General features: G+C 33.7%; 1 non-coding gene across 1 annotated transcript; it reads left to right on the top strand.

Moving 5' to 3' along the window:
• The first annotated feature begins 4,916 nt into the window (after positions 1-4,916).
• On the top strand, positions 4,917-5,020 carry LOC127552614 (U6 spliceosomal RNA). The gene has a single exon (XR_007951476.1). It is a non-coding gene; the product is annotated as a U6 spliceosomal RNA (small nuclear RNA).
• The last annotated feature ends 10,105 nt before the right edge of the window (positions 5,021-15,125 follow it).

The following is a 15,125-nucleotide window of genomic DNA, read 5'->3' as shown; positions in this document are numbered from 1 at the left end:
GAAAATAACCAAATCAATTTACCAATATGCTATTCAGCAAGCACTACCCATACTGCTTCCTTTACAATTTTGTTGGAACAACTCTAAACCATTCCCAGCATTTTAGTTAAGGACTCCTTGTATAAAAATTATAAATCTAGATATATAGATAGCATGGTTCAGATGAGAGTACTTGGAGCAGGGAAGGTTAGCATTAGTATGGGAGTTAGTCTGGGAAAAATCTTGGGACTAGGTAGTATGGGTAATAGGAGGCATGATATTTGCCTCTAAGTCCTTTAAGGGTTTCTACCCAGAAGAGAGAATAATCTTATTCTGCTTGGCCCTAGAGGGCTGTCATAGGAGTGATGAGTGAAAGGGAAAAAAATGAAGAAATGCTTTCCACTATGAAGAAATATTCTGACAATCCATTCTACTCTATAGGAGAATAAGTTATCTTGGGAGGTAGGAGGCTCTCTTTTGAGTTCTTTAAGCAAAAATACTGGAGAAGGCCTTTTCAGGGATCTTGTTTTGGGTTTCTTGTTCTGGTGTAGGTTGAAATAGATCATTTAGAAGTGGAATGTGGTGAATTAAAATGATAAGATAATAACAAGAACAAGAATAACAATCACAATAACAATGATGTAAATAAAGTAGGGTGAGATCATCTAGGGAGAGAAACACTGGAAGTATACTGAAATGCTATAGAACTCAATTCTATTCTAGATAAACCAGAAAGACAAATCACTAAATCATTTCAACTATGTGAGCAAATAGAGCTTTTGGTACTCCAATATTATGAGTAACATTTATCTAAATTAGGCACATTGATAATATTTGTAATAAAACATAATATATTTATAAAATTATAAGGCATAAACAAGAGTACTCAAAATTTTCATGTCTAAATTAGAATAATGATAATAAAAATATTACTTTTTAAGCAATGATCCTAGCAGCATACACAGTATATATGGTAGGGACAGGGGGCATAAATCCATAGAAACCACACAGTGAGCCACATGGGTTGGTAAATTCATATTCTAAGAAAACTCACAAATTTGGGCTGTAAGCTTGAATGTCTCTGGTATCTATAGGGGGAATTTTACATTTCACCTTCTATGTTCTTCACCTGCTGATGGCCTATATGTGGCACCATATGTCACCTGCTAGGTGGTCCTCTTATTCGGAGCCTCTCTGCTACTGTCAAATTGCTGAAACAGCATGAATTTCTTTAAACAATAGGAGCATTAATCCTAGGATCTGCTGATCTTTGCAGGCCCCATAATATGGTTTGGCTTTGAGACAACATGATAATCTCTCTATAAAAAGCAAGTTCTTCAATCATGAAGTTTTAAAATTATTCAGAGCTTTTTCTATAGGTTTTGAGATACGTTGTCCTCTTCAATTACAGGAGAATTAAAAGGAAATGTAGCCAAAACACTGACGTGACTTAACTATAGTTAGTGTTAGAAGGGAATACAGCCTTTTCCCCTAGCCATTGAATTGCTAGGTGATGCTGCTTTCTTTAAGATCCATCGCCAAAATTTCCCTCCAATTAGATCAGTTCCCATATCAAATGTAGAACACATATACAATCAGCTATATTCAACTGTACTCAACTTCTGCAAACTTTTCAGGAATTATATTAGGAGGATGAAATGACATAATAGATATAATATTCATTACAAAACTCCTAAACTCCATGAGTTTATGTAAGTGTGTTACAACCAACAAAGTCCAGCAGCAAGAGATACAAAGTGAAATGCCATTTAAAACAACTGTGGGTAATATAGAATATGTGGGAGTCTATCTGCCAAGACAAAGTCATGAACTATATGAACATGAGTACAAAACACTTTCAACACCAAAAATGTCAGATCTAATTTACTGGAAACATATCAAATACTCATGAGTAGGTGGAGCTATTGTGATAAAAATGACAATATTAACTAAATTAATCTACCTATTTGGTAACATACCAATTCAAATTGCCAAGTAATTATTTTACAGAGGTAGAAAAATAATAAGTTCATCTGGAAAAACAAAAGGCCAAGAATTTCAAGGAAATTAATGAAAAAAATGCAAATGAAGGTGTCTTAGCTGTACCAGATCTAAAACTATATTATAAAGCAGCGGTCATCAAAACCATTTGGTACTGGCTAAGAAGTAGAGTAGTTGATCAGTGGAATACGTTAGGTTCACAAGCCATAATAGTTAAGGACTATAGTAAACTGGTGTTTGATAAACCCAAAGACCCCAGATTTTGGGATAAGAAATCACTATTTGACAAAAATTGCTGGAAACATTGAAAATTATTATGGCAGAAAATATACATTGACCCATACATAACACCCTATACCAAGGTAAGATCAAAATGTGTTCATGATATAGACATAGAGTAATATTATAAGCAAATTAGAAGAATAAGTGTTAGCCTTCCTCTTAAAGGTGTGGAGAAGGAAGGAATTTGTAGCTAAAAAACTAGAGTTCAATATGAAATCCCAAAATGGATAATATTGATTATATTTATTTAAAAAGTTTTTGTACAATGACATCACTGCAGACAAGATTAGAAAGAAACAATAAAGTATGATTTTTTTCTTTTTTTACATTCAAGGGTTCTGATAAAGACCTCATTTCTGAAATATGTAGAGAATCGACTCTTATAAGAATTCAAGACATTCTCCAGTTGACAAATAGTCAAAATCTAGGAACAGATAATTTTCAGATGAAACAATTGAAATAATTTCTAATCATATGAAAAAAGGGGCTCTAAATCACTTGATCAGATAAAGGCAAATTAAGATAACTCTGAGATACCACTGCGCACCTTTCAGATTGGCTAAAATGACAGGAAAAAATAATCACATATGTTGGAAGGGATATGGGAAACTGGGACACTAAAACATTGTTGGTGGAATTGTGAACAGAATTGGAGAACAATTTGGAACTATGCTCAAAAAGTTTTCAAACTGTGCATACTCTTTGATCTAGCAATGTTTCTATTGGACCTATATCCTAAAGAGATCTTAAAGGAAGGAAAGAGACCCACTTGTGCAAAAATGTTTATTGCAGCCCTTTTTGTAGTTTTCCAAGAAACTGGAAACTGAATGGATCCCCATCAATTGGAGAATGGTTAAATAGTTATAGTATATGAATATTATGGAAGAGTATTGATCTATAAGAAATGACCAGCAGGATGATTTCAGAGAAGTCTGGAGAGACTTACAAGAACTGATGATAAATGAAATGAGGAGAACCAGGAGATCATTGTACATGGCAACAACAAGACTATATGATGATCAAATCTGATGAACTTGGCTCTTTTCAACAATGAGATGATTTAGGCCAATTCCAATGGTCCTGTGGTGAAGAAAGCCATCTGCATCCAGGGACAGGACTATGGGAACTCAGTATGCATCACATTATAGTATTTTCACTTCTATTATTGTTTGCTTGCATTTTGTTTTTTTTTCATTTTGTTTTTCCTTTTTTTGTTCTGATTTTTCTTGTGAATCATGATTATTTTGGAAATATGTATAGAAGAATTGCACATGAGAAACATATATTACTTGCTATCTAGGGGAGGAAGAGGAACAAAGGAAGAATTTGGACAACAAGGTTTTGCAAGGGTGAATGTTTGAAATTACCTATGGGTATGTTTTGAAAACAAAAAGCCTTAACAATTAAAAACTAATTTTATCTAAGGTACTTCTTTCACCAGCTTTTCTCCTTAGATTTTCAAGTTTCTGATATGGTTAAATTTAAGAAATTATTACACATATTGACCTCTCTAAGTGAAGGTGAGAAAGCCAAAATAAAATTTCTGCTATATTAGCAAAAGTTAACTATAAAAATTCATATAAGCTATAATAATTTTTACACATATAATAGGTTAGTTTGCTGTCAATAAAAATTCAAGTCCAAAGAGACAATTAAGAAAAATAATTACTAATTAGTAATATCATGGAGAAAATAAGAGCTCTCCCCTTCTTCAAAAATCCTAAACATTCAGTCTCTTGAAGGACATTAATAATAAGGAAGTTGAATTTATTCTCCCATCTTGTTCAGACTCCTCCCAACCTTAGAAAGAATTTAATGTAAGGCTGGGAAACCCATTGTGTTCTCCTCAATTTGGTTGGGAACAAAATAGCTGTAGATATCCTAAAGTTAATGATGTTCTGAAATGGAGTTTTGATTAGTTATCTTTCCTACTCAAAGTTAAAAGTATTACATGAATGTAAACATGACAAAAATGTATTATTTCTCAGTAGCTACTTGCATGTAATTGTGTGACATTTGCAAAGGTTGAAGAGACATAGTTTCAAGGAAATTTAATCATTTTACTACATTAATAATGTAATGACCAGAACATTATCAATAAAAGAATGATCATTGGACCATCTCAGACCAAAACCATTATGGTGAGTTTATATATCCTTACTGAAGAGTAGATGTTTCACTGAGGGGCTGCAAGCGACATCATGTCACCCTTAGATGGAGAAACTGTCTCAGACTTGGCAGGATAATATACCAAACAATGAGGTCCTTTCTTGAACTAAACTGCCAAGCCCTCCAATTCTACTAACAGAGAACACAACTCTGCTGGGCCAGCCACATTGTGTGAATGCAAAATACACTTCCCAAATATAATGGAGAACTCATATAAGGCAAGGGCTCACAAGTTGGTTGGGGAAAAGTGATACAAGGACACTCTCAAGGTTTCTTTCAAGAATTTTAGAAGTGATTGTATGACATGGGAAACAGTGGCACAGGACCAACCAACATGATGTGTCTTAAAATAAAAGAAAGCACTATTGATTGTTGGTTGATTGTTGCTCTTTATACTTGAAGAGGAAAAACATGACATCATTATGTCAGAGTACAGTCACTGTGTGTACAACTGTGGCTAATTAGACCAATAGGAGTTTGAAGTGATGCTTACTTTGGCAGCACATATAATAACATTGGGATGATACAGAGATTAGGATGACCCCTATTTCTAGATGACATGGAAAGTTGTGAAGTGTTCCATATCTTTACAATATGATTAATTAAAAATAATTAATTAAATGATCAATTGAATACTCAAAATTATTAATTTTAGTTTTATATCTAAATGATTTAAAATAATTGAAATAATTAATAAAATTGAAAATTAATAATCATAAATAAACTAAGATAATGAAAATGATAATTTATATAGTTAAAACAAGCTTGATGTGCTTTGCCATGGGTTGGATACAAATAGTCCCTGTGAATATTTAGGGTAGCTTCTCTAATTTTGTATCTCATGTTATTTCTGGGCTAATTCAATTCTGCTTTGCTCATAGAGCACAGCACCAATAAAACACAGGTCCCCCATCAGCCAGCATGATCCATATGTTGAACCATCAATTACAGTAAATTATGAAATTCTGATTGCTGCTTATAAGTTTTCTTCTTTTGCCATTGTACTTCCCAGCAGTGTCTATACTGATAATGAGATTAGCACATGCACTGCCAGAACTAGCTCAGAAGTTCCTAAGGAAAGTATAGGAGAGGAGAAGTATTGGACTGACTACTGAATGGGATAAACTTAGTGAGGATCTCTCAAAGGAATGGGGCCTCCACCTATAACCTAATTATAATGTGAAATTTTGCAGTAACAAATTGAGCCATAGTCAAAAGCTACAGATGTTCACTTATCTTTCTCACCTGTTCACCCTTCCCTTTTCACCCCTATTAGCATAAAGTTCCTAAAGAATTAACTATCAGTACAAAGTTGCTAGAGAGTATGTGATTGGTTAGTATTATTTGCCTCTGGGAAGATTTAGAAAGGAAGAATGGACTTCAAATCAATGGAAGAAAAGGTGAGAAGGAGGTGGGGGATTCCTTGTTAGGATATATATAATCCTATGCTTTGTAGCTTATGCTTTGCACACCTGTGTCAACAGTGCTATTGGTGGGAGCTGCCCTTTATCATGAGATCTTAATAAATCTACTTTTTTTTTTTTTGTCTTGAGCATCTCTGATTTTAGTTTGAGTAAGGCTCACGGTCCCACACATTACCAAACCAAACATCTACAGAGTTGTGCTGACTTCATTGTTGTATGCCTGTGAAATCTGGACAGTATTGCTATGGTAGGGAATTGAATTCCTTCCATTTCAATTGTCTTAAGAGGATTCTGAAGATTCTCTGCCAGGAAAAAATACCAGACACTGAGGACTTTCTTGAACTAAACCACCAAGCATTCAACTCTACTGCAGAGAGCACAGTCTGTTGGGGGGGGCTGGCCATATTATTCAAATACCAAATGTATGCTTGTCAAAAAAAAAAATATTTTATTGAGAATTCACATGGAGAATGTGCTGTGCTCTTTGAAGAGAGCAGAATTGAATTAGTACAAAAGATGCATGAGATGTGTAATATTAGAGAAGCCATCCCAAATGTTCATAGGGATTATTTATGTCCAAACTGTGGCAGAGCATTTTAAGCTGATACTGGACACAGTCATACACACAATAACTAGACTCTAATGTAGTGATATTATATTGGTGCTTTGACTAAAAAGGAGAGCAACCAATCAACTAATAGCATCTTATTTGATGAGGGTTCATCATATTGATTGGTCCTATGCCAGTGTCTCCAATGTCATGCAATCAATTCTAAAATTCTTATCTACCTTGAGAGTGTTGTTATATCACTTTTTTTTTTTCTGATCAACCTATATGCTCTTTCCCTATGTGTGTTCTTCATAAAATATTTTTTTGGCAAGTGTACATTTAGCATTCAAACAATGTGGGCAGCCCACCAAAGTTGTGCTTTCTGCAGTAGAGTTGGAGTACTTGGCAGTTTAATTCAAGAAAGGAGCTTAATATCTGGTACATTATCCTGCCAAGTCTGAGATACTTTCTCCATCCAAAGGTTATGCATGATGTCACATGAAGTCCCTGACTGAAACATCTGCTCTTCAGAAAGAATATATAAACTCTGAACCCATCACCAAATGATTTTTTGGTGTAAGACATTGTTAAATGATCATACTTTTATTAATTATGTTCTGGCCATTATATTACTTATAGGACAATATGATTAAATTACCCATAAACTGTTTCTCAAACCTTTGAAAATGTCACACAATTACATGCAAAGTAGTTCTGGAGAATAATTCATTTTTGTCATATTTATACTCATATAATACTTTTGCCTCTGTGCATATGTATTTCCCCCCATCCTCTTACAACTTCCTGCATTATTTCTCAAGCTATTTTTATGTTTCTCACAGACATGTTTTCTTATTGATTCTTTTGATAAATAAGATATCTACTCAAAGAAATAATGTCAGTAAGCTCCAAGGGTAGCAAGATAGCAACAACATCAAACCAGACAGACCATGCAAATCATTGAATATGCAAATGCATAATGAAGGAGAAATGGTTTATCAATGTGTAAAATATAATCAAATCTCCTAAAGTATAATCAAAAAGGGCCAAAAAAAGTAACAAATATAAGTTGTAGAGAGAGAACTTTAGATGATATCAAAACAGACAAACAAAATCAAACAATTCTAGTTGTCAAATCAATGAATTCCTTGGGGTAGTGCCTACTGCTCACCAAATAAAGTCTTCATGGGAATGTTTTGGATGTAATTATTGTGCAGGTAAAGCTAAACTCGGTGACTTAGGAGATTATATTCAACACGGAAGTCCTTTGTCTGTGATTCAATGACACTGCATTTAATGGTCTTTTTATCTCTAGATTTTTGTAATTGCATCCATAGGATAACATTAAGGGGAGAATGTCGGGGATGAGAGAAATATTTCCTGATCTTTCTAGTCAATGATCTCTTTACACTCAATTTCCATATATCAGTAGGAGAACATGTTGAATTTTTCCTCCCCTACTGAAGATTATAAAACCTTTAAAGGCAAGTACTCCATTTACATGGCATGAACAGTGTTTATTTTCCATTGTAGATATTGAATAAATCCTTATTGGTTTAGAGTAGATTAGATTTGGTTCCAGAGAGGAAGCTGGGGTTAGATAATACTTTCTTTTTTTGGTTTCTAGAGGATCAAGGAGTCTTTTGATGGTATTATGAGTCTATCCATTATAAAATGTACAAATAATCATACCTGCTGCAGAAATAGACACTACACTTTACCAAATTTTCATCTTGCACCAGAGGAAATAGATTAGTAAAATAAGTGGATGTTAGCATGATTTTACTTTAGAAGTATGCACTATATTTTATTCTATTTGTATCTGGGTGTCTAATAAATAGAGTAACTATTATGTAGTGAATAAGAAACTGTTTATGAATTCAGGAAGGATTGGGTTAATGTCTTGCTGATGATCCATGTTGATTTGGTGATCCTGGGAAAAACTCTCAGTACTTCAGAAAATTCTCTTAGACTATAAGTCTCTGGCTTTCCACAGTTGTGGGACTCTTCTACCATATATGATCTGGATATCAGTGAAATCTCAGGTCCAATCTCTATCTATGTAAATACTCATAGACCTTATAAGAACCCATATGGATTTTATTTTTTAAAAGTCCACTCCTTTGAGAAAAGTAAAACAGTGTAATAAGATTTGGTAAAAATGTATCTTGGAAAACATAGGCAGAAATGAAATTTCAATGCATGAGGCTCTACATATCCTACATCTATACTTGTTTCCCCCTTCCACATTTTAGAAAAACTCCTACAATATGTAATAAATATTATGCTACCTCTAATTACATCATTAAGCTGAACGACAATCACATTTTCTTTTCATTTTGAGTCTTTTGGTATATTTAACATGGTGATTACTGTAATTAATTTTTTACAGGAAATAAATTAGGACTCTGATTGTAGCTCAACTTCAGTTTCTTTGTATGGTGAAATTAACTAAGTATTTAAGCTCGACAGTTTCTAGAGACTTTAATTAAAAAAAAGTGACATGAAACTGTCACACTCAGCCATTCCAATATTATGTCATAGATCATTTGTGATCCTTTCTCTTTCAGTTTGGAAGTTACTTTATGGGGAAAAGGAGGAGGGAAAGGAAGGAAAGAAGGAAGAAACAGAAGGAAAGAAAAGAAAGAAGAAAGAAAGAAAGAAAGAAAGAAAGAAAGAAAGAAAGAAAGAAAGAAAGAAAGAAAGAAAGAAAGAAAGAAAGAAAGAAAGAAAGAAGAAAGAAGAAGGAAGGAAGGAAGAAAGAAAGAGAAGAAAGAAAGAAAGAGAGAGAGAGAGAGAGAGAAGAGAGAGAGAGAGAGAGAAAGAAAGAAAGAAGAAAGAAAGAAAGAAAGAAAGAAAGAAAGAAAGAAGAAAGAAAGAAAGAAAGAAAGAAAGAAAGAAAGAAAGAAAGAAAGGAAGGAAGGAAGGAAGGAAGGAAGGAAGGAAGGAAGGAAGGAAGGAAGGAAGGAAGGAAGGAAGGAAGAAAATACAAAGCTAAGGGAGCATGACATATAAATTTATTATATAAAATTGATGTAGAGTACCCTTAATATTACCTTTCTATGTTGTATATATGTGTTGTGTATCAGATTATTATAACACAAAAGCAAATCTGTCCTGCCACAAAAAAGAATCTCTCCCACACTAGATACAGAATTCTCTAACTACTCTGCCACCTTAGTATTCATATTTTTAACATTTTCTCTTTAATGTACAAAACTATTACTAAGGCATGGCATTATGGACCTAACCCAGGATACCAAAAACTATAGGGTACTACATAGGATAGGTGAAAGAACTCTGATTCTGGAGTTGGAGGACCCATGTTCAAATCATGCCCCTCATATCATGTGATATCTATTTGTTCTATTATAAATCACGAAACCTTTCCAGGCTTCATTACTCTCCTCCATAAAATGGGGGACATCTGAAGACTAATTTAGTCTTAGATCTATAATGCTATGATTTTCATAATCCTTTCTCTTTCTCTATCTCTGTGTTTCTCTCTCACCTCTGTCTTTTTCTAATTCATGACTTTGTCTGTGTCTGTATCTGTGACTGTATCTGTTTCTCTCTGCCTCTCTATTTCTCTATTTCATCTTATTGCTGACTCTCTCAAATCTTCATTATCTATCTATATGCTATATTGTAATCTGATTCCTAAAAAAATAGATTTCTATCTCTACCCTCTTAAAAACAAAAAAAAAATCCCTCCCCACCACTAATACTACTAAAGACAACACACACACACACACACACACACACACACACACACAATCACTGGATCCAAAATCTTAACCAATTCTTGTAATAACTTATTTTCCACCTACCCCAGGCCACTAGGTGTATCCAAGATCTCTATCAGGAGAAGGACTGGATTTAGAACCTGTGCATGCAGAAGAAATGCCAATAGTCTTATAACCCAAATGAAATACCAAAATAGATAATTAAATGTGTATAAGTGGTACAATCATTTTGAAAACAACAGAGAAAATGAGGAGAGAAAGAAAGAAAAAGAGATAGGGAGGGGAAGGGAGAGATAGACTTGTGATGTCTAAGTAAAGATTGGGAATAAGATAGTCTTGGATTCACATCCTTGACATGTATGTGATAATTATATTATTCTGGGCAACTCAATAACCTTATAATTCCAGGAAAGACATACACAAAGATTCTAAATTATAGGATACAAGTGATGATTTTCTTTAATAGTTAGAACTTCTTTAAGAGGACTTTCCTATACATAAAAGTACTGGTTAATGTTTAATCATCAGATCACCAAAAAAGCAGGAAATGCTTTCAAAATCAATCAGGATAATTATCATTTTGTTTATCACCTTTTTAAATCTACACAATCAACAAATCAAAAGAATGGAGTCTTCATTTGTAAGATTTCTTTAAGTTTGAGAAGTTAATACTCATATTGACAATTTAATTATTAGTTATTATAAATTTTTCAAGCTAGCTCCTATACACGCCTGACCAGCAATATAACACATGTCCATTTGGTACTACTCCTGTGATATCATGCAAAGTTCTTCTAGATGAAATAGATCTATGTAGGATTCTGATCAGAATATGAACAATTATAAGTAAGAAAAGTACAAGTCAGAAAAGCTAAAATTTTAAATTATATTGTTTTTAGACATATTAAATCCAGACTTGGCTTTCCTTGAAATAAAGAACCATAAATAACATACCATAATACCCTTGCCTCCCACCACCATCATTATCATATCTCATCATTGTCAATCAGCCAATATATTTAGTCATCAATGTCTACTACTTCATGCCCACAGACATCTTATAGATGTCTTTCCTGTGCTTTCTCCTTTTTTCATTTTATACTGTTTAATTTGGTGATCTCACCAACTCTCAAAGATTCAATTATTATCTCTATCCTGAAGATTTTCAGTTCTACTTATCCAACCCTAATATATCTGATGACCTTCAGTCTTGCATTTCTAACTACCTATTAGACTTCTCAACTGGATGCCCCATTGACTTTTGAAATTTAGCATATCCCTAAAATGAAATCATACTTCCCCCTAAATCTTCCTTCTTCTAAATCTTGCCATTATTTACAAAGTCATCACTGTCTTCCCAGTCCCCTAATCTCATAACTTAGTTATAATTCTAGACTCCTAACTCTGTCTCATCTTCTATACCCAAAGTGTTACTAAGACCCATTGATTTTTCCTTTGAACTTTGTATCATCCTTTATGTTTGTCCACTTCTCTCCTCTATTGTTTCCATCACCCTGATGCAAGCCCTCAATTCTTCATGCCTGAACTCTTGCAATAGTGCTTAGCATGGTACCTAGCTACCTAGCACATAGTATGCACTCAATAAAGGCTTACTGATGGGGTCTGCTGATTTCCAAGAGTTCTATACACTCCAGTCCATCCTCCATTCAATTATGAAAGGGATTTTTTAAATGGAGGTTTACTTACATTATTCCTTCCTCAATAAATTCTAGTGACTTTCTGTCCCTTCTAGGATCAAATATAAAATCTTCTGACATTAAAAATCCTTTTATGACCTTATCTCCATGTCCTCATTTTTCAGTCTTCTTATCCCTTGTATTCTTCCCACCCCCTATGTATTATTTGATCCAATGCTATTGGCCTCTTTGCAGTTTCTCAAATAAGACAAGATGATGGACATTTTTTTATTGGTTATCTCCCATGCATAGGATGCAATCTCTTGATTTCTATATCCTAGCTTTTCTGAAGGAAATTTTTCAGGAAGCTCTTCCAATTTTTGTTTTTTTTTAATTCTAATGTTTTTTTCTTATGAATTCTTCATGTAACTTGTTTGTATATAGCTGCATATATGCTATCTTCACCCTTAGATTATGAACTGTTTAATTGTCTGGATTTTCTTTTGACTTTCTTTGTATTCTCAGTGTGTAAATGATTGCCTGGTACACAGTAGGCTCAATAAATATTTTTGACTTAATACAAAAAAGATAGCATTTTTTTTTCAGTGGGCTCTGAGGCCTATGATCTAATGTTCCAATGACATGGAGATATAATGACATGCATGAGTGAAGGAAATATATAATGAAATAATGAAATCTTGGATCATTTTAAGCTTCTATAGAATCATATAATGTCAGAATTGGAAAGGGCTTCAGTAGCCGTCTATAGCAGTCTCACTCAGTGCAGAAACCAGTCTTCAATACCCTGAATATCATCTTTCAGCTTTAGAGACATATAAGAAGGAGAAACCTATTAACCTCTGAGGCCTTAAGTAGAGTATATACTAACTAAAAGTGGCTTTTCATTTTTTAAAGAAATAGAGGTTTCTTTTTTTCCTTTAATAATAGCTTCATGAAAGCTCTTATCTCTTAGACAAACCCATAAACCCAGGTTCAGGGATTGAATTCAGTATTATCATTATATCTACTGTGGCATGGAAATATTGGAAGCCTTAAATATTGCAAATGTGTACCATTAAAATTTCAACCAGGGAACTAAATAATTGACTACTTACTTCATCTACTAAATATCAAGGTAACACAATGGTAAAAGGAAGGTTTAATCTGCCCTTATTGAAACAGGCACTGAGCTTTTCACTTTAAAAATGAAAATTCCACTTGGGTTAGAATTGTAAATATTAAACCAGTTGTGAGAGATTTGCATTCTAAGTGATGGAGCTGTAAATCATCCTTAGGTGTGAAGCCCTCCACTGTCAAATGCATCTGTGTGGAAGTTGTGCTACAAAAATCTTCAGGTTATTATGGGTGGAATTACTTGTACTAATTAGATATTTTCTATAGGAGTAATAATTGCAATTGGAGGATTATTTCTAGCTCCTAACCATATTTCTCTCTAAGTTCCCTGAAGCTTTTCTTATTTCATGTTTAGCACCACAAATACACTTTAATTTTTAATACAGCAATTAGATCCTGATTTTCAGATAGCATATCTTATCCTGGCAAGAGTATTAAATGAAAAATAATAATAAAGAGGACATGGATAGAAATTAAAGCTGTTTTCCATGGGTCAATGGATAATTGCATCTAAGTCATAATTTTATTAAAAAAAGTCTTCCCTTATCATGAATAATACACAAACCCCATAAACTTATTAAAATTAAATTAGTAATGTCAGTGACATTAAATGGTTCCAAACTGAAGGCATCCTTCAAAGCGCCAAGCAGAAAAATCCAATTACCATAAAATTGTGTTCCCTGATTCCTGAGTTGTTGACAAGTAAGGAAGGCAATGCGGTACTGTAGAAATCATAGAATTTTAGGTAAAAATTCTTGTTTTGATGGTTGGTTCTGTTATTTATTTACTGTTGAAATTAAAGAAAGTTCTTTTATATTTTGGATCATAAATTTGCTCATTTGTACAATAGGTGTAGTAGTGTTATTTATAATGTGGGAAGGAGTCATATACTCATTGGGTTAGAACTGGAAGAAACCTCAGAGGACAGTTAGTGGTATCCTTTAATTTGATAGAACAGGAAACTGAGACTGAGAGAAGCTAAATAAGTGGTACACAGGAGGGGAGGATTCCAGAGACAACCTTTCCTTTTTATTCCCTTATTTTAAAAAAAGGAAGAAAAATTATGCTAAATATAAAGCTCAAAACAGATATAATCTGATTTTATACATGTTGGTTCAAACAAATGCATCTAGGAAGACATCTCTTCCATGAGTAGTTCCCTGATGTGACCAGCTGAAAATACCTCATTCATTTTTCATAAACCTTATTCATCCAATAGTAAACACTCAAGTCATTCTTCATTTCATTGCTTCCAGGAGCTGGTGATACAAAACCAAAGTTTAAAAAAAAAAACCTGCCATTCCAAAGATGATATTGAACTAAGGCCACCCATATATACCTGTAACACAACACTTGAGATTAAGCATTCTCCAGAAATGTTACCAAGAAATTTATCTATCTATAACCACAGAGACATTTAGCTAGCATTTCTTTAAAAAAAATTACATTTTGAAAACATATGTATGGATAATTTTTCAACATTGAAAACCCCCATTGAAATGGGAATCTCAAAGGAGATCAGGAGAGATGACATTCTGGACCATATAAACAAAGAGTTAACTAACAGTCAGCAGTCAAAGACTGAATTACAGGACTGAATGAGTAATGGAGCCTCAGGTATGTTTTTTTTTCTTCTTTTTAGTTAATTAAAGCTTTTTATTTTCAAAACATAAGCATAGATAATTTTCAACATTCACTCTTGCAAAACCTTGTGTTCCAATTTTTCTCCCTCCTTCCCGCCACCTACTCTTCTAGATGGCAAGTAATCCAATATAGGATTGGATTACAAGCAGATGCAACTCTTCTATACATATTTCCACAATTATCACACCGCACAAGAAAAATCAGATCAAAAAAGGAAAATTAGAAAGAAAACAAAATGCAAGCAAACAACAACAAAAGGAGTGAAAATACTATGTTGTCATCCACATTCAGTCCCCACAGTGGTCTCTTGTGATAAAGATAGGAGTAAGACATGGGGATGAGGGCATTGTGTTAGCTGGTTGTCCTGACTTTGGTTCTGCTTAAACTGACCAAATAACCTCATGGTTTTGAGTAACTAAAGAATTACTAACCTTGTCTAGTTTGTGGTCACAAATGTAATCATCACACATAAAAGGTCTTCCCCAGGTTTAGATTTAGAAATGTGTATGTGTTAAGGGAGGGGAAAAATCGAAACATAAGCGAGTGCAAGGGATAATGT

Source organism: Antechinus flavipes, chromosome 2 (assembly GCF_016432865.1).
Source record: "Antechinus flavipes isolate AdamAnt ecotype Samford, QLD, Australia chromosome 2, AdamAnt_v2, whole genome shotgun sequence".
Taxonomy (NCBI): domain Eukaryota; kingdom Metazoa; phylum Chordata; class Mammalia; order Dasyuromorphia; family Dasyuridae; genus Antechinus; species Antechinus flavipes.
Note: the sequence above shows the minus strand (reverse complement) of the source record. Positions and strands in the feature narration are given on the sequence as shown.